Source organism: Triticum aestivum, chromosome 3B (assembly GCF_018294505.1).
Source record: "Triticum aestivum cultivar Chinese Spring chromosome 3B, IWGSC CS RefSeq v2.1, whole genome shotgun sequence".
NCBI lineage: Eukaryota > Viridiplantae > Streptophyta > Magnoliopsida > Poales > Poaceae > Triticum > Triticum aestivum.
In genome coordinates, this window is record NC_057801.1 from 99,978,002 (window position 1) to 100,001,450 (window position 23,449).

General features: G+C 47.7%; 1 long non-coding RNA gene and 1 pseudogene across 1 annotated transcript; one reads left to right on the forward strand and one right to left on the reverse strand.

The window, feature by feature from the left end:
- Window positions 1-23,449, reverse strand: part of LOC123067368 (uncharacterized) — a 136,093-nt pseudogene that overhangs the window by 38,961 nt on the left and 73,683 nt on the right.
- LOC123064956 (uncharacterized) lies at window positions 18,700-19,555 on the forward strand. Its single transcript, XR_006430853.1, has 2 exons — window positions 18,700-18,774; window positions 19,175-19,555. It is a non-coding gene; the product is annotated as an uncharacterized lncRNA (long non-coding RNA).

Below are 23,449 nucleotides of genomic sequence, written 5' to 3' on the forward strand. Positions count from 1 at the left end.
GATTTGTCACTCCGTATGACGGAGAGGTATCTCTGGGCCCACTCGGTAATGCATCATCATAATGAACTCAAAGTGACCAAGTGTTTGGTCATGGGATCATGCATTATGGTACGAGTAAAGTGACTTGCCGGTAACGGGACTGAACGAGGTATTGGGATACCGACGATCGAGTCTCGGGCAAGTAACGTACCTATTGACAAAGGGAATTGTATACGGGGTTGTTCGAATCCTCGACATCATGGTTCATCCAATGAGATCATCGAGGAGCATGTGGGAACCAACATGGGTATCCAGATCCTGCTGTTGGTTATTGCCCGAGAGCCGTCTCGGTCATGTCTACGTGTCTCCCGAACCCGTAGGGTCTACACACTTAAGGTTCGGTAACGCTAGGGTTGTATGAATATGAGTATGCAGCATACCGAATGTTGTTCGGAGTCTCGGATGAGATCCCGGACGTCACGAGGAGTTTCGGAATGGTCCGGAGGTAAAGAAAACTATATAGGAAGTGGTATTTCGGCCATCGGGAAAGTTTCGGGGTCACCCGGTATTGTACAGGGACCACCGGAAGGGTCCCGGGGGTCCATCGGGTGGGGCCACCCAACCCGGAGGGCCCCAAGGGCCGAAGTGGGGAGGGGAACCAGCCCTTAGTGGGCTGGTGCGCCCCCCTAGGCCCACCCCCTGCGCCTAGGGTTGAAACCCTAGGGTGGGGGGGGGGCGCCCCACTTGCCTTGGGGGGTACTCCACCCCCCTTGGCCGCCGCCCCCTTGGGAGACTGGATCTCCCAGGGCCGGCGCCCCCCCTGGGGGCCTATATAAAGGTAGGGGCGAGGGGGGCAGCCGCACCCTGAAGTCCTGGCGCCCCCTCCCCCTGCTACACCTCTTCCTCCTCCGTCACGTGCTTGGCGAAGCCCTGCCGGAGTGCTGGTGTTCCACCACCACCACGCCGTTGTGCTGTTGCTGGAGCCATCATCATCAACCTCTCCTTCCCCCTTGCTGGATCAAGACGGAGGAGACGTTACGCTGACCGTACGTGTGTTGAACGCGGAGGTGCCGTCCGTTCGGCACTAGGATCTCCGGTGATAGGATCACGGCGAGAACGACTACTTCAACCCCATTCTTTTGAACGCTTCCGCGCGATCTACAAAGTGGTATGTAGATGCAATCTCTCTCCCATGACTCGTTGCTTAGATGAACTCATAGATGGATCTTGGTGAAACCGTAGGAAAAAATTTAATTTTCTGCAACGTTCCCCAACAGTGGCATCATGAGCTAGGTCTATGCGCAGTTCTCTATTGCACGAGTAGAACACAATTTTGTTGTGCGCGTAGATCTTATCAACTTGCTTGCTGCTACTAGTCTTATCTTGCTTCAGCGGTATTGTGGGATGAAGCGGCCCAGACCAACCTTACACGTACGCTTACGTGAGACCGGTTCCACCGACTGACATGCACTAGTTGCATAAGGTGGCTGGCGGGTGTCTATCTCTCCCACTTTAGTTGGAGCGGATTCGATCAAAAGGGTCCTTATGAAGGGCAAATAGAAGTTGACAAGATCACGTTGTGGTTATTCGTAGGTAAGAAAACGTTCTTGCTAGAACCCAATTGTAGCCACGTAAAAGATGCAACAACAATCAGAGGACGTCTAACTTGTTTTTGCAGCAATTATCATGTGATGTGATATGGCCAGAAGTTGTGATGAATGATGAATGATATATTGTGATGTATGAGATCATGTTTTTGTAATAGGAATCACGACTTGCATGTCGATGAGTATGACAACCGGCAGGAGCCATAGGAGTTGTCTTTATTTTTTGTATGACCTGCGTGTCATTGAAGAACGCCATGTAAATTACTTTACTTTATTGCTAAATGCGTTAGCCATATAAGTAGAAGTAGTCGTTGGCGTGACAACTTCATGAAGACACAATGATGGAGATCATGGTGTCATGCCGGTGACGAAGATGATCATTGAGCCCCGAAGATGGAGATCGAAGGAGCTATATGATATTGGCCATATCATGTCACTACTATATAATTGCATGTGATGTTTATTATGTTTTATGCATCTTGTTTACTTAGAACGACGGTAGTAAATAAGATGATCCCTTAAAATAATTTCAAGAAAGTGTTCCCCCTAACTATGCACCGTTGCTAAAGTTCGTCGTTTCGAAGCACCACGTGATGATCGGGTGTGATAGATCCTTACGTTCACATACAACGGGTGTAAGACAGATTTACACATGCAGAACACTTAGGGTTAACTTGACGAGCCTAGCATGTACAGACATGGCCTCGGGACACAAGAGACCGAAAGGTCGAACATGAGTCGTATAGAAGATACGATCAACATGGAGATGTTCATCGATGATGACTAGTCCGTCTCACGTGATGATCGGACACGGCCTAGTCGACTCGGATCGTGTAACACTTAGATGACTAGAGGGATGTCTAATCTGAGTGGGAGTTCATTAAATAATTTGATTAGATGAACTTAATTATCATGAACTTAGTCTAAAACTTTTGCAAAATATTTCTTGTAGATCAAATGGCCAACGCTCATGTCAACATGAACTTCAACGCGTTCCTAGAGAAAACAAAACTGAAAGATGATGGTAGCAACTATACGGACTGGGTCCGGAACCTGAGGCTCATCCTCATAGCAGCCAGGAAACAATATGTCCTAGAAGGACCGCTACATGATGCACCCGTTCCAGAGAACCAAGACATTATGAATGCTTGGCAGTCTCGCGCTGATGGTTACTCCCTCGTTTAGTGCGGCATACTTTACAGCTTAGAACCGGGGCTCCAAAAGCGTTTTGAGCAACACGGAGCATATGAGATGTTCGAGGAGCTGAAACTAGTTTTCCAAGCTCATGCCCGGGTCGAGAGATATGAAGTCTCTGACAAGTTCTATAGTTGTAAGATGGAGGAAAATAGTTCTGTCAGTGAGCACATACTTAAAATGTCTGGGTTGCACAACCGCCTGTCCCAGGTGGACATTAACCTCCCGGATGAGGCGGTCATTGACAGAATCCTTCAGTCGCTCCCACCAAGCTACAAGAGCTTTGTGATGAACTACAATATGCAGGGGATGGTAAAGACCAAAGTATTTTCAATGCTGAAGTCAGCAGAGGTTGAAATCAAGAAAGAACATCAAGTGTTGATGGTCAATAAGACCACTAAGTTCAAGAAGGGCAAGGGTAAGAAGAACTTCAAGAAGGACGGCAAAGATGTTGCCGCGCCCGGTAAGCCAGTTGCCGGGAAGAAGTCAAAGAATGGACCCAAGCCTGAAACTGAGTGCTTTTATTGCAAGGGGAAGGGTCACTGGAAGCGGAACTGCCCCAAATACTTAGCGGATAAGAAGGCCGGCAACACTAAAGTTATATTTGATATACATGTAATTGATGTGTACCTTAATAGTACTCGTAGTAACTCCTGGATATTTGATACCGGTGCCGTTGCTCACATTTGTAACTCACAACAAGAGCTGCGGAATAAGCGGAGACTGGCGAAGGACGAGGTGACGATGCGTGTCGGGAATGGTTCCAAGGTCGATGTGATCGCCGTCGGCACGCTACCTCTACATTTACCCACGGGATTAGTTTTAAACCTCAATAATTGTTATTTTGTGCCAAGTTTGAGCATGAACATTGTATCAGGATCTCGTTTAATACGAGATGGCTACTCATTTAAATTCGAGAATAATGGTTGTTCTATTTATATGAGACATATGTTTTATGTTCATGCCCCAATGGTCAATGGTTTATTCTTAATGAATCTCGAACGTAATATTACACATATTCATAGCGTGAATACCAAAAGATGTAAAGTTGATAACGATAGTCCCACATACTTGTGGCACTGCCGCCTTGGTCACATTGGTGTCAAGCGCATGAAGAAGCTCCATGCTGATGGACTTTTAGAGTCTCTCGATTATGAATCATTTGACTCATGCGAACCATGCTTCATGGGAAAAATGACCAAGACCCCGTTCTCCGGAACAATGGAGCGAGCAACCAACTTGTTGGAAATCATACATACCAATGTGTGCGGTCCAATGAGCGTTGAGGCTCGCGGAGGATATCGTTATGTTCTCACTCTCACTGATGACTTGAGTAGATATGGATATGTCTACTTGATGAAACACAAGTCTGAGACCTTTGAAAAGTTCAAGGAATTTCAGAATGAAGTAGAGAATCAACGTGACCGAAAGATAAAGTTCTTACGATCGGATCGTGGAGGAGAATATTTAAGTCACGAATTTGGTACACACTTAAGAAAATGTGGAATCGTTTCACAACTCATGCCGCCTGGAACACCTCAGCGTAACGGTGTGTCTGAACGTCGTAATCACACTCTATTGGATATGGTGCGATCTATGATGTCTCTTACCAATTTACCGCTATCATTTTGGGAATACGCTCTAGAGACAGCTACATTCACTTTAAATTGGGCACCGTCTAAATCCATTGAGACGACACCGTATGAATTATGGTTTGGGAAGAAACCTAAGCTGTCGTTTCTAAAAGTTTGGGGATGCGATGCTTATGTCAAGAAACTTCAACCTGAAAAGCTCGAACCCAAGTCGGAAAAATGCGTCTTCATAGGATACCCTAAAGAAACCATTGGGTATACCTTCTACTTAAGATCCGAGGGCAAGATCTTTGTTGCCAAGAACGGATCCTTTCTGGAAAAAGAGTTTCTCTCGAAAGAAGTAAGTGGGAGGAAAGTAGAACTCGATGAAGTACTACCTCTTGAACGGGATAGTAGTGCAGCTCAGGAAAATGTTCCTGTGATGCCTACACCAACTAAAGAGGAAAACAATGATGATGATCAAGGTACATCGGATCAAGTTGCTACTGAACTTCGTAGGTCCACAAGGACACGTTCCGCACCAGAGTGGTACGGCAACCCTGTCCTAGAAATCATGTTGTTAGACAACGGTGAACCTTCGAACTATGAAGAAGCAATGGCAGGCCCAGATTCCAACAACTCTCTAGAAGCCATGAAATCCGAGATAGAATCCATGTATGAAAACAAAGTATGGACTTTGGCTGACTTGCCCGATGATCGGCGAGCGATAGAAAACAAATGGATCTTTAAGAAGAACACGGACGCGGATGGTAATGTCACCCTCTATAAAGCTTGACTTGTCGCTAAGGGTTATCGGCAAGTTCAAGGGATTGACTATGATGAGACTTTCTCTCTCGTAGCAAAGCTTAAGTCCGTACGAATCATGTTAGCAATTGCCGCATACTATGATTATGAGATATGGCAGATGGACGTCAAAACGGCATTCCTTAACGGGCATCTTAAGGAAGAACTGTATATGCTGCAGCCGGAGGGTTTTGTCGATCCTAAGAATGCTAACAAAGTATGCAAGCTCCAGCGATCCATTTATGGGCTGGTGCAAGCATCTCGGAGTTGGAACATTCGCTTTGATGAGATGATCAAAGCGTTTGGGTTTACGCAGACTTATGGAGAAGCCTGCGTTTACAAGAAAGTGAGTGGGAGCTCTGTAGCATTTCTCATATTATATGTAGATGACATACTTTTGATGGGAAATGATATAGAATTCTTGGACAGCATTAAGGCCTACTTGAATAAGTGTTTTTCAATGAAGGACCTTGGAGAAGCTGCTTATATATTAGGCATCAAGATCTATAGGGATAGATCGAGACGCCTCATAGGTCTTTCACAAAGCACATACCTTGATAAGATTTTGAAGAAGTTCAAAATGGATCAGTCCAAAAAGGGTTCTTGCCTATACTGCAAGGTGTGAGATTGAGCTCGGCTCAATGCCCGACCACGGCAAAAGATAAAGAAGAGATGAGCGTCATCCCCTATGCCTCAACCATAGGATCTATTATGTATGCCATGCTGTGTACCAGACCTGATGTAAACCTTGCCGTAAGTTTGGTAGGAAGGTACCAAAGTAATCCCGGCAAGGAACACTGGACAGCGGTCAAGAATATCCTGAAGTACCTGAAAAGGACAAAGGACATGTTTCTCGTTTATGGAGGTGACGAAGAGCTTGTCGTAAAGGGTTACGTCGACGCTAGCTTCAACACAGATCTGGATGACTCTAAGTCACAAACCGGATACGTGTATATGTTGAATGGTGGAGCAGTAAGCTGGTGCAGCTGCAAGCAGAGCGTCGTGGCGGGATCTACATGTGAAGCAGAGTACATGGCAGCCTCAGAGGCAGCGCATGAAGCAATATGGGTGAAGGAGTTCATCACCGACCTAGGAGTCATACCCAATGCGTCGGGGCCGATCAAACTCTTCTGTGACAACACTGGAGCTATTGCCCTTGCCAAGGAGCCCAGGTTTCACAAGAAGACCAGGCACATCAAGCGTCGCTTCAACTCCATCCGTGAAAATGTTCAAGATGGAGACATAGATATTTGCAAAGTACATACGGATCTGAATGTCGCAGATCCGTTGACTAAACCTCTCTCGCGAGCAAAACATGATCATCACCAGAACTCTATGGGCGTTCGATTCATCACAATGTAACTAGATTATTGACTCTAGTGCAAGTGGGAGACTGTTGGAAATATGCCCTAGAGGGAATAATAAAAGGGTTATTATTATATTTCCTTATTCATGATAATTGTCTTTTATTCATGCTATAACTGTATTGTCCGGAAATCGTAATACACGTGTGAATACATAGACCATAACATGTCCCTAGTGAGCCTCTAGTTGACTAGATTGTTGGTCAACAGATAGTCATGGTTTCCTGACTATGGACATTAGATGTCATTGACAACAGGATCACGTCATTAGGAGAATGATGTGATGGACAAGACCCAATCCTAAGCATAGCACAAGATCATGTAGTTCGTTTTGCTAGAGCTTTTTCAATGTCAAGTATCTCTTCCTTAGACCATGAGATCGTGTAACTCCCGGATACTATAAGAGTGCTTTGGGTGTACCAAACGTCACAACGTAACTGGGTGACTATAAAGGTGCACTACAGGTATCTCCGAAAGTGTCTGTTGGGTTGACACGGATCTAGACTGGGATTTGTCACTCTGTATGATGGAGAGGTATCTCTAGGCCCACTCGGTAATGCATCATCATAATGAGCTCAAAGTGACCAAGTGTTTGGTCACGGGATCATGCATTACGGTAAGAGTAAAGTGACTTGCCGGTAACGGGACTAAACGAGGTATTGGGATACCGACGATCGAGTCTCGGGCAAGTAACGTACCGATTGACAAAGGGAATTGTATACGGGGTTGTTAGAATCCTCGACATCGTGGTTCATCCGATGATATCATCAAGGAGCATGTGGGAACCAACATGGGTATCCAGATCCCGCTGTTGGTTATTGCCCGAGAGCCGTCTCGGTCATGTCTACGTGTCTCCCGAACCCGTAGGGTCTACACACTTAAGGTTCGGTAACGCTAGGGTTGTATGAATATGAGTATGCAGCATACCGAATGTTGTTCGGAGTCCCGGATGAGATCCCGGACGTCACGAGGAGTTCCGGAATGGTCCGGAGGTAAAGAAAACTATATAGGAAGTGGTATTTCGGCCATCGGGAAAGTTTCGGGGTCACCCGGTATTGTACCGGGACCACCGGATGGGTCCCGGGGGTCCACCGGGTGGGGCCACCCATCCCGGAGGGTCCCAAGGGCCGAAGTGGGGAGGGGAACCAGCCCTTAGTGGGCTGGTGCTCCCCCCTAGGCCCACCCTCTGCGCCTAGGGTTGAAACCCTAGGGTGGGGGGGGGGGCGCCCCACTTGCCTTGTGGGGTACTCCACCCCCCTTGGCCGCCGCCCCCTTGGGAGATTGGATCTCCCAGGGCCGGCGCCCCCCCTGGGGGCCTATATAAAGGGAGGGGGGAGGGGGGAGGGGGAGGGGGGCAGCCGCACCCTGAAGTCCTGGCGCCCCCTCCCCCTGCTACACCTCTTCCTCCTCCGTCACGTGCTTGGCGAAGCCCTGCCGGAGTGCTGCTGTTCCACCACCACAACGCCGTTGTGCTGCTGCTGGAGCCATCATCATCATCCTCTCCTTCCCCCTTGCTGGATCAAGACGGAGGAGACGTTACGCTGACCGTACGTGTGTTGAATGCGGAGGTGCCATCCGTTCGGCGCTAGGATCTCCGGTGATAGGATCACGACGAGAACGACTACTTCAACCCCATTCTTTTGAACGCTTCCGCGCGATCTACAAAGTGGTATGTAGATGCATTCTCTCTCCCATGACTCGTTGCTTAGATGAACTCATAGATGGATCTTGGTGAAACCGTAGGAAAAATTTTAATTTTCTGCAACGTTCCCCAACACAAGTGGTTGCCCAGTCTCACGCTATATCATGACAGTCAGTTTTCGGCTTTCTCTACTAAGGTGATCACCAGGCCAAACCGGGACACAATCGCAGTAGTTCTCCTGGTGCCGCGTTAACCGATGGAGCGGAACGTAAGGCAGCAAAACACAGGAGCCGGGCAAACCCAACATTTGACCAAAGACATGATTCGGAGCTGATGCATATAAGTCCTAACTCGAGATGCCGAACACTCCCTAAGGTATTCGGTCTTTATGAAAACGGGTAGAACAATGCCCTAAGCCCCTGGTGTCCAGGTATGCGCCAAAATTTCTGACGCGGTCGATGCCAAAACGCCAGCCTCCTCCTCGGTTATAGCAAGAAACCGGGGGATGTGTATCAACAAGAGACAGTAAAAAAGGTTTACACAGGGTCTTAATCTAAAAAGAATCCTTGCAACGGGTCCCTGCTGCACGTCTGCGCCCGTGTCTCCATTGTGCCGTATCCTGGACGGGTGTAGCACGGTGTTCATCGGTAAAAGAGAAGAACTTGGTTGAAGAAAGATCGTGCGAAAAATGTACTTTATATTAAATAAGCAGAGTACAATTCGAAAAGCGAATAAAATTGAGCTTTATTGTCTCTTGTTGTACATGCATTCAGCCCCTTGTACGAGGGTGTGCGGCTAGCAGGCCTTTATATGTTTACGCCAGACTCGTCTAGCCGTGTCCGGGGTTTGAATGACCTGTTCGGGTGCTTGGTTTAGCGGAGCCGGATTAGTGTGTGACTGTCCAGGTAGTCTCACGTTCTTCTGTGCTTGAGTAACACTTGATATTTCCCTTTAATGAGATGATGCCGCGTGGACTGGGCATTTTGAGTGTAAGAGATGCATAATGCGGTATTGCGTTAAAGCGGGCGAAAGCTTCACATCCCAATAGTGCTTGATAGCTACTTTTGAATGGGGCAATGTGGAATGTTAACTTTTCATGGCGGAAGTTGTAGGATGAGCCGAACACAACTTCAAGAAGTAGGGAGCCCGTACAATGGGCATATAGGCCTAGCATTACCCCCTTGAAGGAGGTGTTGCTGTGGCGAATTTTGGTTGGGTCTATTCCCATTTTGCGGATTGTGTCCTGATATAGCAGGTTTAGATCACTACCGCCGTCCATTAGGACTTCTCTGAATTGGAGTCCGTCGATTATAGGATCTAATATCAGGGCAGTCCATCCTGCGTTCCGGATACTTCCGGAGTAATCATGATGATCAAAGGTGATTGGTTTTGACAACCAATGTTGGGACTCCACCGGGATAGGCCGTGCGGTGCGTATTTCAATGGGCGTCGCTCTGATTTTCCCTTTTGTCACTTGAAGTGAGTTTACTGTTTTGACTTCTTGTGGGAAATTCTTTTGTTTTTCGGTGCTCTGCTTGTGGGGTTCATCATCGTCCTCGCTTGGTGTGTCGAGCCCCTTGTGTTCGGCATTGAGTTTGCCGGACTGCTTGAAGACCAAAGAATCTCTGTGGGTATGGTTTCCAAGCTTCCCGGGGGTATTATGGATTTGGCATATTTTTTCAAAGATTTTGTTTAGGTTGGATAGCTCGTGGCTGTTATCCCTCAGGGGTAGTTTTTTATGATTCTGCCGAGAGCTTTTGAATCCGGCGTTGACCGCCGTGCTCTTCGGGCTGTTTCCCCTTGTCCGGCACTGGTCCTTGCTACATCGTGTTTTCCCGTTTCCATCTCTGACTTCGGATGTACTTGGGTCACCGGTACTACATCTTGCTAGCCAACTATCCTCTCCCGCGCAAAAGCGGGTCATGAGGCTTGTTAGTGCAGCCATTGTTCTTGGCTTTTCCTGGCCAAGGTGCCTGGCGAGCCATTCGTCCCGGACGTTGTGTTTGAAAGCTGCTAAGGCTTCGGCGTCCGGACAGTCGACTATTTGGTTCTTTTTGGTGAGGAACCTATTCCAGAATTTGCGGGCTGACTCTCCGGGTTGTTGAGTTATGTGACTTAAATCGTCTCTTTCCGGAGGGCGGACATAAGTCCGTTGAAAATTTGCCCAAAAAGCATCCTCGAACTCTTCCCAACTTCCAACGGTGTTTTCAGGGAGGCTTTTAAGCCAGTGTCATGCTGGCCCTTTGAGCTTGAGGGGTAAGTATTTTATGGCGTGGAGATCATCTCCTCTAGCCATGTGTATGTGAAGGATGTAATCCTCAACCCAGAGTCCCGGGTCTGTTGTTCCGTCGTGTGCCTCTATGTTTATGGGTTTAAATCCCGCTCGAAATTCATGATCTAGCACCTCATCGGTGAAACATAGGGGGTGTGCGGCGCCCCTGTATTTGGGTGTGCAGTGATGTTCGAATACTCGACGTGTTGCATTGCTTTCTAGAGCTTGCTTTCTTGGCCCATAGATAGACTTGACTGGGCCATCCTTTTGGTACGAATCCTTATGCGGATCGCGTGCCGGCTTGTGTGCGGCGCTGCTTTCCACTCTATGTTTGCCATGTGGTCGTCTATCCAACCGGGCGGCCTATTTGTTCTTTGATTGTGGGGGCTCTACGGCCTCGTCGAATTTGGGCAGTAGTTTGCGCTTCGGGTAGCTCTTTGTTTGGCGACTATCGCCGTATATGTCTGCGGTGTTGAATACTTTGCTCCATCTGATTCTGAGTGCATCTTCTGCTGTTTTGAGCTTCTGCTTCTACCTTTTCAGGCTACGCGCAGTTGTGACGAGCCTTTTGTGGAGGTTCTTCTGCTCCAACAACTTGTCCGGTGTGAGATCGTCCGGACTATCATCTTCGCCGGGGGCGGGTTGTTTATCCAAGTTGTCCTGTTTGGACGGTTGTTCGATGGCATGTTCGTCGTGCACTGGTGTGACTTGCTCTATGGCTGGGTCTGTATGGCCGCCGTCTTTGTCGAGGTGGGACTTTGAGCGGCGCTTACGTCGCCGTTTTGGTTGCTTTTCGAGGGAATTATCCTTCGCAGCGTCCCGTTGTTCCTCGTTATCGCTTCCTTTAGGTGTATCCACCATAAATACATCGTGAGTTGAGGTGGCCTTCCAATGCCCTGTAGGCACTGGTTCTTGGTCGTCTCCGACATCGTCGTCTATACCGTCGATGTCTTCGGAGTCAAAGTCGAGCATGTCGGTTAGATCATCGACAGTGGCTACAAAGTGGGTGGTGGGTGGGCATTGAATTTCTTCCTCATCCGTGTCCCAACCTTCCTGACCATAGTCCGGCCAGGGCTCTCCTGATAAGGAGAGAGACTTCAGCGAGTTCAGGACGTCGCCAGGGGGCGAGTGCTGAAAGATGTCCGCGGCGGTGAACTCCATAACCGGTGCCCAATCGGATTCGATTGGCAGGGGCGCGGAAGGTTCGGAGTCCGGAGAGGAGTCCGGCACTTTGGAGTCACGAGCTTCGCAAAGGACAGGGATGGTGTTCAGCTCCATCACCGTAGAGATCGCAGCCCTCAAGGCGGCGTCTAGCCACTCGTCCTCGATCGGCAAAGTCGGCTCCGAGCTAAGGGTCGGAGCAGACACTAATGCAGCCTCCAGGGCACTGTTCGGCGGCAGAGCTAGATCGTGCCCATTGAGACAGTGCGACGCGCTTGGCTGCGGCTCGAATCCGTCGAAGATCAAATCTCCGTGGATATCGACCGTGTAGTTCAAACTCCCAAATCTGACCTGATGGCCAGGGGCGTAGCTTTCGATCTGCTCCAGATGGCCTAGCGAATTGGCCCGCAGTGCAAAGCCGCCGAATACAAAGATCTGTCCGGGGAGAAAAGTCTCACCCTGGACCGCGTCGTTGTTGTTGATCGAAGGAGCCATCGGGCCTAAAGGTGACGACACAGAGGAACTCTCAATGAAAGCACCAATGTCGGTGTCAAAACCGGGGGATCTCGGGTAGGGGTCCCGAACTGTGCGTCTAGGCGGATGGTAACAGGAGACAAGGGACACGATGTTTTTACCCAGGTTCGGGCCGTCTCGGTGGAGGTAAAACCCTACTCCTGCTTGATTAATATTGATGATATGGGTAGTACAAGAGTAGATCTACCACGAGATCAAAGAGGCTAAACCCTAGAAGCTAGCCTATGGTATGATTGTTGGTCGTCCTATGGACTAAAACCCTACGGTTTATATAGACATCTGAGAGGGCTAGGGTTACACAGAGTCGGTTACAATGGTAGGAGATCTACATATCCGTATCGCCAAGCTTGCCTTCCACGCCAAGGAAAGTCCCATCCGGACACGGGACGAAGTCTTCAATCTTGTATCTTCATAGTCTAGGAGTCCGGCCAACGGTGATAGTCTGGCCATCCGGAGACCCCCTAATCCAGGACTCCCTCACCAACCTTCCTGACCATAGTCCGGCCAGGGCTCTCCTGATAAAGAGAGAGACTTTACTGAATTCAGGATGTCGCCAAAGGGCGAGTGCTAAAAGATGTCCGCGGCGGTGAATTCCATGACCGACGCCCAATCGGATTCTATTGGCAGGGGTGCGGAAGGTTCGGAGTCCAGAGAGGAGTCCGGCACCTTGGAGTTACGAGCCTTGCAAAGGACAGGGATGATGTTTGGCTCAATCGCCGTAGAGATCGCAGCCCCCGAGGCGGTGTCCAGCCACCCGTCCTCGATCGGCGCAGTCGGCTCCAAGCTAAGGGTCGGAGCGGACACTGGTGCAGCCTCTAGGGCACTGTTCGGCGACAGAGCTAGATCATGCCCATCGTGACTGTGCGGCGCGCTTGGCTATGGCTCGAACCCGTCGAAGATCAAGTCTCCGCGGACGTCAGCCATGTAGTTCAAACTTCCAAACCTGACCTGATGGTCAGGGCCGTAGCTTTCAATCTGCTCAGGTGGCCAAGTGAATTGGCCCGCAGTGCAAAGCCGCCGAATACGAAGATCTGTCCGGGGAGAAAAGTCTCACCCTGGACCGCATCGTTGTTGATGATCGGAGGAGCCATCGGACCTAAACATGACGACACAGAGGAACTCTCAATGAAAGCACCAATGTCGGTGTCAAAACCGGCGGATCTCGGGTAGGGGGTCCCAAACTGTGCGTCTAGGCGGATGGTAACAGGAGACAAGGGACACGATGTTTTTACCCAGGTTCAGGCCCTCTGGATGGAGGTAAAACCCTACTCCTACTTGATTGATATTCATGATATGGGTAGTAAAAGAGTAGATCTACCACGAGATCAGAGAGGCTAAATCCTAGAAGCTAGCCTATGGTACGATTGTTGTTCTGTCCTACTAACTAAAACCCTCCGGTTTATATAGGCACTGAAGAGGGTTAAGGTTACACAGTGTCGGTTACAATGGTAGGAGATCTACATATCCGTATCACCAAGCTTGCCTTCCACGCCAAGGAAAGTCCCATCCGGAGACGGGACGAAGTCTTCAATCTTGTATCTTGATAGTCCTGGAGTCCGGCCAAAGGCTATAGTCCGTCCATCCGGACACCCCCTAATCCAGGACTCCCTCACCCCCACACTACTACTAAGCGTCTCCACCCCAGCCCGATCCACACTCCACCACCCCACCAACCGTGCCACACCACCCACCCCCCGTCCATTAAAAGAAGACCACGCAGCCGATCCAGATCCCCAACCTCCTCTCCTCTCCCAACCCACTCGCCGCCGGCCTCCCTTCCACCTCCTCTCCTTCGTCCGCCCGCCCCCATGCCCCCCGTCACGTGCACCACGCCGGCGGCCGCGCGCCCGCCGCTCCCCGTCTCGCGCTGCTGCCCACCCAGCCCCCCTCCGCTGCGCACGTGCCCGCCTGCCGCGGCACCAGCTCCTCCTCCGCTACAGCATGCCGCTGCACATTCAGGGCGGGCGGGCGCCAAGGGCGTGCGGATGGAGGTGGCACAGATTCAGGGCGGTAACAAGGACGGGCGCCCCACATCCCCTTCACGAGCTGCTTCCCAATCCTCCTTTGCCTCCGTGGCCTGCAGCACGGGATCCCAATCATGTCCGGTTGTCCGTGGATCTTGGTCCACCGTCGTCGTTCCCTTAGCACGCCGCCTGCACTTCATCTTGCTCGCCATAATCGCTGGGTCACAAGTTCATCTGTTTGTGCCTGGATTGTCGCCGGGGTCCTGGGAGTTGCTCTGTTGCTAGGTACGTTCGTCCATGCCGGCGGCTGTGACGCGTGATGACCCATGGTTAGGATCACTTGCTTTGCATGAACTGCTTAGGCCATGTGCATATTAATTAATCTGTAGCTAGCGTCTGCTCTTGATAGCTAGCTGATCTATGCACTTGACCAAAATTGGGGATCAGAAAAAAAAATCTTCAGTAAAACAAATCTGTACTACGTAGCAAGTGCAAGGGTTCGTATTACAAGCTTGTACGTGGTCGTAAACAAAGCCTGAATCTGACTTTAATTTAATTAGTGTGGTGCAACTATTCGTTTTTACGGGAGTCAGAATTTCTATCTCATAAGATTTTAGTATAAATAAATTTTGGGTTTGGATGATCATGCAGGTGTACCATTTTTCATGGCCTGAAAATGATAATAATATGCATATCTATTGTTTCTTCACATGGATTGTATATGCTTGATGAGCCATAAATCTTTGTCTTTTCACTATCAACTTAAGGAGTCCTACAAAAGGGAGTGATCAACCAGTATGTAAGTAAACTGCCCAGGTTGATCTTATTTGTATATTTTGATATAATGTAATCTGCCAAAATAATAGCCAAATATGTGTAATAAATCCTGCCGTCTTCAACGATCCGGCGCCACTCTGTGCCCCGCGGCATCGGCGTCTTCAATGATCCGGCCCCGCGGCATCGGCGTCGGCGTGGGACTGGACCCGCTGGAGCCGGCGCGCCTCCGTGTCTCATCCCAGTCCACCAACTGTCCTCTGCCCGCTGTCCGCCTCCCGCCCTAGATCTCCAGCTCCCCCCACCTCTGTCCGTCCCGACTGGAGCAGAGGTCCCCTGGTAGGTGTAGCTGCCTGTGGAGCAGAGAGAGTGTCGGCCGGGGACGAAATGGCGGCAGTCGATGTCTGCGCCCTGCTGCTCGCGGCGGCGCTGCTCCTCTCCGCGCCGGCCGCCACAGGTGTGGCTCCCCTCCTCTGTCCTCTGATTCGGTTCTGCTCGCGCGTGTGCGGGCGGGTGTATGCCTGCCGCTCCCGTCTCGTTGGTCCTGTCGGTGTCTGTCCCGCTGGGTTACTAGTTCAGCTCGTTTCCTCCACGCTGCTGCTTTCTTCAGCTTCAAGCGTCCTTCCACGCTGCTGCTCTCTTGAGCTTCAAGCTTTGAGCTGATTCTCAAGCGGATTAGTTATAGTTAGCTAAAACATCCTTGCGCCGAGCTCTGATCTGCTCTGTCACAACTGAAGCGAAATACAGTACTGTAGTTAGTGAAAACATCTCAGTCAAGTGTGTTTGCTGTGCTGTTCCTGCTACTATCTTGATCTTCAAGCTGATTCTTAAGCGAATTAGTTAGTTGAAACATCCTCGTGCCGATCTGTTCACAACTGAAGTGAATTACAGTTAGTTAGCTAGAACGTCTCAGTCAACTGTGTCTGTTATGCTGGTAAAAGAACCTAATTTGCAGGATACATCCTGCAGATTGGAACAAGTATGTGTTTGTTGTGCATCTGGCGTGCCAATTAACCTTCTTACTTCGTTCTTGTTCTCGCAGAGGCGTACAATTCGCTAGATCCGAACGGGAACATCACCATAAAATGGGATATTATGTCGTGGACTCCAGATGGTTATGTTGTGAGTAGCACTTCAACATCTGTGTCTCTCATCCGAACCTATGAATTAGGCCAGAATTGATTTTTACCGAGGTTTTGATGACCTCAACAAGTAAGTAGCATGGCCAGTGATCGGCTACATACAAACTCAGCTACAAGCAGTATATATACATATAGTGGACTACTGGACTCAAATGCAGTGATTAGCAGATTGTGGATAATAATCTGGTCACCCACTGCTAGGGAAAACCTTATACACAGAACTTTAGCAGTAGCGTGGGTCAAAAAAGCACGCTGGTGCTAAGTAGCAGTAGCGCGCCTGAGGAAACCGCGTTGCAGATAAAGATCTACCAGTAGCGCGTCTGGGTGTAAACATGTTACTACTAAAATTCCCACGGCTTGGCCGATAGGCTACACATAGTAGTAGCGACCTATGACGAACCGCGCTACCGCTACTTTATTTGTAGCAGCGTGTTTTTATATAAACTCACTACTGCTAAAGGTTATAAAATTAAATGTAAAGAAAATAGAAAGGTAATTTAAAATGAAAGAAATAGAATAAGGTGAATGGAAAAAAAATAAAATGTGAAGAAAACTAAATGAAAAAGGGGAAAAAAGAGAAAGGAGTAGCAGTAGCGTGTATCACAGAACGCGTTGTAGCTAAGATAGCAGCAGCGCTTTTCCTGGAATGCGCTACTGCTACTTCTGACTTAACCACGGGGTTTGTCCTTCCCCATGCGGCCACTTCCCCTAAATCCAACTCTCTTCACTCTCGCCGCCGCCGTCGCCCATCGGCCGCCGCCGTCGCCAGTCGGCCGCCACGCGCTCTCCGCACCCTCTACGCCGCCCCAACCCCAGATTCAACGCCGCCCCCGCCCCCGACCTCAACGCCACCCCGAACGCCGCCCCCGACCCCGACCTCGACGTCGGCCGCCATCCGCCGCGTGCCCGAGCCCCGACCCTGACCTCGACGCCGCCCTGCCCCTCCCTCGTCGCAGCCACCCGAGGTGAGCACGACCGCTCCTCCCTCTCCCCTACCTCTGTCTTGGGTTTCTTTATATTTTAGTTGCATCAAATTAGCTAGGGTTCATGTAAGAGTGGAAAAAAATTGGATGCGGATGCGGCTCAAATGAGTTAGGGTTCATGTAAGGGTGAAAAAGATTTAAATTTCTAAGATGAATCATAAAACGAGTAAAATTTGACCACTTATTTCACTTTATAGTTGGATAATTGAAATATCCGCTACCACTTTCCACCCCTATATGTTCATCAAATTAGATGGTAATTAGGGCAGTAGTTCCTAGGTACTAATTAGTTAGTAAGAACTAGGTACTAATTAGGTACTAGAATATTTTTATTTATAGTAAGTTTATTTTTAGTAAGAACTAGTTGAATTAATAGAACTAGTTAGTAAGAACTTGTTGCTATTTCTTAGTTAAAGCAATTTTTCCTGCCTCGACGTGGACGATGCCTATCCCGCATCCTCGTCGTCGAGTCGGCGGAGGACGACACCTGCTTGACCATATCGTCCATGTCTGGGACTGGGCTCCGCCGGGGTGGTACTGGGAGGCGCTACCTACCGGGGGGCGCAGGTTGGTGAGGAGCCAGCCTGTCGTTGACCCGAACCTTCTTTGGTGGCGGTCGCGTGGGCCAGTGATGATCCAAAGGCTCGAGGACTCCGCGGAGGTGGTGCGTCACCGTGTCAGTGAGGAGGACGCACACGTCCGTCGCTACTTGTTTGCGTTGGAGCATAGGTCGTTATCCAATACCTGGCAGGTTCTCCGGGGATCTCACTGGAGCTATGATCCCGTGATGGTTCCTTCTCTATGGGTGTCCACCACCCGCGCCGATACCCATCGTGTGCTAGGGTTTTAGTTGTATTAGTGATGTTATATGTATGACACTATTTGTGATGTATTAGTGATAATATTCTACGATGTACGAACGCATGAGATGATTTACTTTTGCTTATTGAATGCATGCTAATTTGAGTCCTATAAGATATTTTGAAATGTATATCTTGTGTTGCTCAATATCCAAGTGGCCGGTCATGTTTGCAGGTTACACCTCCGAGTGGCCTATGTTTTGCCGGAGTGTTGATTCATTTCCATTCCCAGCAAATTTCAGGCGCTCGATATGTCCTATTTTAGCAAAGGTCATGCCAGATTTTTCTGTGAATTTTGGCATGACTTGAGCCAGAATATGTAGGAAATATCGAGTGCCCCGGATTTGTGTGTTGAGTATCCTGGTAGTTGTCTTTGATCAATTTTCAATTAATGTTTTAACTATGAACATAGGAAATGTCTGACGACGAAAATGATTTCGGTATTTGCAAATATTGCGAAGACGAGCGCGGCCTGTGCGACGGAATCTTCCTAGATGATGATAGGCGCTTCAGCATCAAGCTAGATGAGAACTTCGAAGTGGATAAAGTAAGTCACAATGACAAGTCTTTTTTCGTAAATAAGCATGACATCTGCTTCATTTGCTTCAACTTATATTTTTTTACTATTCTACTAGTGTATCCCCTGCCATGCAAGAGTTTTTGTATTGGATAAGATAGGTTTCAGTCATAATACGGAGGAAAAGAAAGTTTACTTGAAGATCGAACATGGTTATATTTTCCATGCAAAATTTTACAATTTAGACGACTACACCTATTTTGGATGCAAAACATGGCAAGCACTATGCAAGACTTATGCATTTGAACCTGATATGGTTATCACCTTTGATATTCGTCCGGAAGATGATATTGAAGGTAATACCGACATCTGGGTCGATGGCAGACGCCTCCAGTTATACCATTATGTAAGTTTCTCAACCATATTTATGTCTTTGATATTGTTTATTCAAAAGTAGTTGACAACTAATTTGTATTGTTAGCTTATTTCGGTGCAAGCAAACATGTCCAGCGCTTGGTAGGCAGGACCGTATACTGTCCTGGGGCTGAACTCAACTGCGGGGAGCTCAATCATTATGTTTCATGGCTTGAGGATCTTGATACTGTCAAGACAAATTTCCTTCCTGCATTTAGAAATGTTAGTACTGAAAATGTGCGACCAATAGTGTTCGTAATGAACTACGGTCACCTCTATTCAGGAAGGATGATAAGATTTTTACTATTTGTCCTCAGTGCATCTTTTCTATACATTATTTTTGAAGCTAAAGTTCATTGCTAAGTATGTTACCATACGATGTTCTTCAACAGGGACTCCCGATGAATGTTGTGCCTTATGGGATCGACACTAAAGGTACCATGAGTATTATCAGCTTACGGGCAAGATATCTTACAGATTACTTTAGTGCATTCAAGATTAGCGACAGATGCTTAATAGTGCAAGACTGGACCAAATATGTGATGAGGGAGCACAGAGAAGTACTAAGGGGCAGCAAACAGATGTGCTACTCACGATTAGGAGACAGGTTCATCTGCATGCTCCGGCTTGATCAAGGAGGAGAGCTATACATGTTTTATGTTATTTTACCTAATAGAGAGAAGCAGGAGTGATTAGCTAGCTAGAAATGAGTTTGAGGATGAGGATGTGCTACACTATTACTATGATGATAAAATAGCTAGTGTTGGTGGTAATGCCTATGATGATTATTATTAGCTAGTGTTAGTGGTGATTAAATAAATACTGTTGGTGGTAATGACTATGATGATGATTAAATAGCTTGTGCTGGTGGATTAGATTCAAGTGGAGGTAACATGTGGTGCACATCGAAAGTACTACTAGTCCAAACTAGATCAAGTTTGGATTAGTAGTATACTTTTGACATGCACCACATATTGCCTCCACTTGAACCTAATCCACCTTCATTTGACACAATGTTATGGACATAATTATATAAACCTCATAACTGGTATTGTACCAATATTTGTACGATGGCGCATAAATACACTAAAAATAAAAAAGAATACTAGTAGCGATGGACACAAAACACGCTGCAAGTAGTTACCTTAGCAGTAGCGTGGTACCGAACAAATGCTGTAGCTATTTGTCCTAGTAGTAGCGCGTGCGGGCACGCGTTACTGCTAAGCAATAGCTGTAGCGCCTTATTAGTTGCGCGCCTACCCGCGCTACTAGTGAGCACAAAACCAGCGCTACTGCTAGGGTTTTCCCTAGTAGTGACCCTTTGGTGGACCAGGCCGAGAGCTTCGCAGAGGTGGACCCGCTGGAGCCGGCACTTCGCGGTTTTGAGATCTTTGCTTTCCCATGCAACCAGTTTGGTGGGCAAGAACTTGGCATTTATAAGGAAATTGTTCAGATTGCTTGCATGCCGAGTATCTGATTTCTGACAAGGTAAATGTGTGCCTGATACTTCCTCCTTTTTGGTGCCTATGTTTCAAGCTGAAAGAAATGATTTCTTAGTGTAAAATGTACACTACGACTGCTTCCATAACAGTTACTATATTTAACTGAGGAAAACCGATCCAGCATGTCTTATCTATTCATTGCTACTTTGTATGTGCCTTATGATATGTCCTCGTATATGTCTGGACTGAAATATGAGTGTCTTGGTCCTCCTTATATTATATTCTTATGATCTCAGTCAGCCTCTTTCGCACCCATTGTGTCGAGGAATAATGCCAGTATGTTGATTTTGATGTCATTTGATTTGTGAGTAAATATAAGTTAACCTGACACTACTAGGGAAAAGCCTATACATAGAATCTTATCAGCAGCGCGCTTCAAAATAACTCGCTGCTGCTAACTAGTAGTAGCGCGCACAGACAAAACTCGCTGCTAAGACAAATATAGCAGTAGCGCGTCCTCCCAAAGACGCGCTGCTGCTATAATTCCTACGAGGCCGCCGTGAGGCTAGTTATAGCAGCAACGCGTTATAGCGACGCGCGCTACTGCTATGTAGCATAGTAGCAGCGCATTTCTTAGATAAGCGCTACTGCTAAGTTTCCTAAAAGATTTAGTCCCACCTCGCTCCGTGAAGAGAGTTTCTACCACCTTAAATATGTTACTTCTCAAACTTTGACAAGAAACTCTATGTGTAGAATTTGTGGCTGCAATATGAGTCTTCACCTGTTCCTAAACAGGTGAGGACTCATATTGACAAATCAGATTGTACACAAAAAGATCATTGATGATCAATGTATTTTTGATATATTGAACAAAGTCTATTTTTACATGCTGACACGTAGCAGTAGCGCTTTATTTTGAAAGGCGCTGCTGCTAGATAGGTTAGCAGTAGCGTCTTTTCCTAAAGAGCGCTACTGCTAAGCCATTCATCCTCCCCATCTCCTCCATTCAGATCCACTCACACACACAGCCACTCAATCCTCTCCGATCCGTCTGCGCCGCGCGCCCCCGTCGCCCCTCCTCTGTCTGCGCCGCGCGCCCCCGTCGCCCCTCCTCCGTCTGCGCCGCGCGTCGTCACCTCCTCCTCCTTGCTGGGCTCGGTACCGGCCTCCTCCTCTGTCCTCCCTCTCCACTCGCCGCTGGCCGGCCCCTCCTCGCTCCGCCTTCCTCCTCCGTGATCGCTCAACTGGCCGCGCCGGCCAGCCCCTCCTCGCTCTGCCTTCCTCCTCCGTCCTCCCTCAACTGGCCGCGCCGGCCGGCCCCTCCTCTCTCCGCCTTCCTCCTCCCTCCTACTCATATGCAACATTTTGATTTAGTTGATATAATTTGTTGATTTAGTAGACTAGTTGATTTAGTTGACTTAGAACATTTTGATTTAGTTGATTTAGTAGGCTAATTCATTTAGTTAATTTAGTTGACTTGGAACATTTTGATTTAGTTGATTTAGTAGGCTAGTTCATATGCAACATTTTGATTTAGTTTATATGATTTAGTTGATTTAGTAGGCTAGTTGATTTAGTTCACTTAGAACATTTTGATTTAGTTGATATGATTTAGTTAATTTAGTTGACTTAGAACATTTTGATTTAGTTGATTTAGTAGGCTAGTTCATATGCAACATTTTGATTTAGTTGATATGATTTAGTTGATTTAGTAGGATAGTTGATTTAGTTCACTTAGAACATTTTGATTTAGTTGATTGTTAATCCTTTGCTCATATTGCTTTAGAAGAATGGCGCCACCACCACCACCACTATGTTGACTGTGCAAGTCAAGATGCGCCAGCAGCCTTGCAACTGGCAAGCTGTTCGGCATCTACTTCCAGCCGAGTTTTCGTCATGCGGCGTAAGAAATTAGATGAAATGTAATAACTATTTTATTTTTAGTGTTGGCATTACTGCATTGTGTCATTTTGCTTATTTTACACAGATCGTTCCATGCAATGTGAGGTTGAAATTCAACAAGCTGACAGGAGACACGGTGACATTTGAGGCTCCTGGGGGGCGTACACTATGGAGGTCGAGAAAGGACGCAATATGTCGCAGACTGGAGGAGATGTATGGGCCTGTTTCATCGCTCGCATGCATCTTACTGGTGGTGAGTTGATCAGCTTCAACTTCCGAGCAGAAAGACCCAAGCTAGCTGTCATTTATCTCAACCTGGTGGAAGATGATGAAGATGACGAAGATGATGAAGATGATGAAGATAATGAGGACCCACTCGATGAAGATGATGAGGACCCACTTCATGAAGCCATCGTAGCTCAAAGAACAAGGCTGAGTGAGGAGGAGGTGTCCAACCTGTGGGACATAATTCCGCCACGTGCTGACTTTGTCGGGGTGCCATTCGTGACCCGCTTGACAAATACCATGGTTGATCGACATGATATGGTATGTTATACTTACAAATGCAAATTAATAGTGTGAATTACTTAGTGTATAGTCCAATGATAAGGTATGTTGTGTGGAATCTAGTCGATGATATGTTTTTGTGTAGAGTTCGATCACATGCTTATTAATTGATATGTTTTTCTTATTCAGAAATTGGCAAAGAGCATATCTGTGAGTTATGGTATCGAGCCTGATGAAGAAGGCTCAGCTGGACTACACCTTACTGCAAGGGGCTCCGTCACAACCTGTACTTACTGCGTGGACACGGACGGTCGCACACACTTAAACTCGGTTGGGTGGAAGAAATTCCTCGATGGCAAGAATCTTCGTGTTGGACAGGCCATCCTAATTACTATCAGGAACACCAACCGCCCAGGCTTGAGGATGATGATTGTCTTCGATATCATCTAGAACTACATATGTGCGTGTGGCTATATCATCTAGAACTACATATGTGTGTGTGGCTATATCATCTAGAACTACATGTGTGTGTGGCTATATCATCTAGAACTACATATGATGATCGTCGTTGATGTCATCTAGAACTACATATGATGATGGCCGTTGATATGACCTTGTACTGCTTGAGGATGCATATATGTTGGCTATGCATGAAATTGTTATCTAGTACTCCCCTCGTTCCAAATTACTCGTCGTGGTTTGAACTAAAACCACTACGAGTAATTTGGAACGAAGGGAGTACTACCGTACCTAGTAATGGTTTATGAATTTGATATCTACTAGCAGTACCTAGTATCTAGTATCTGAAAGGAGAAC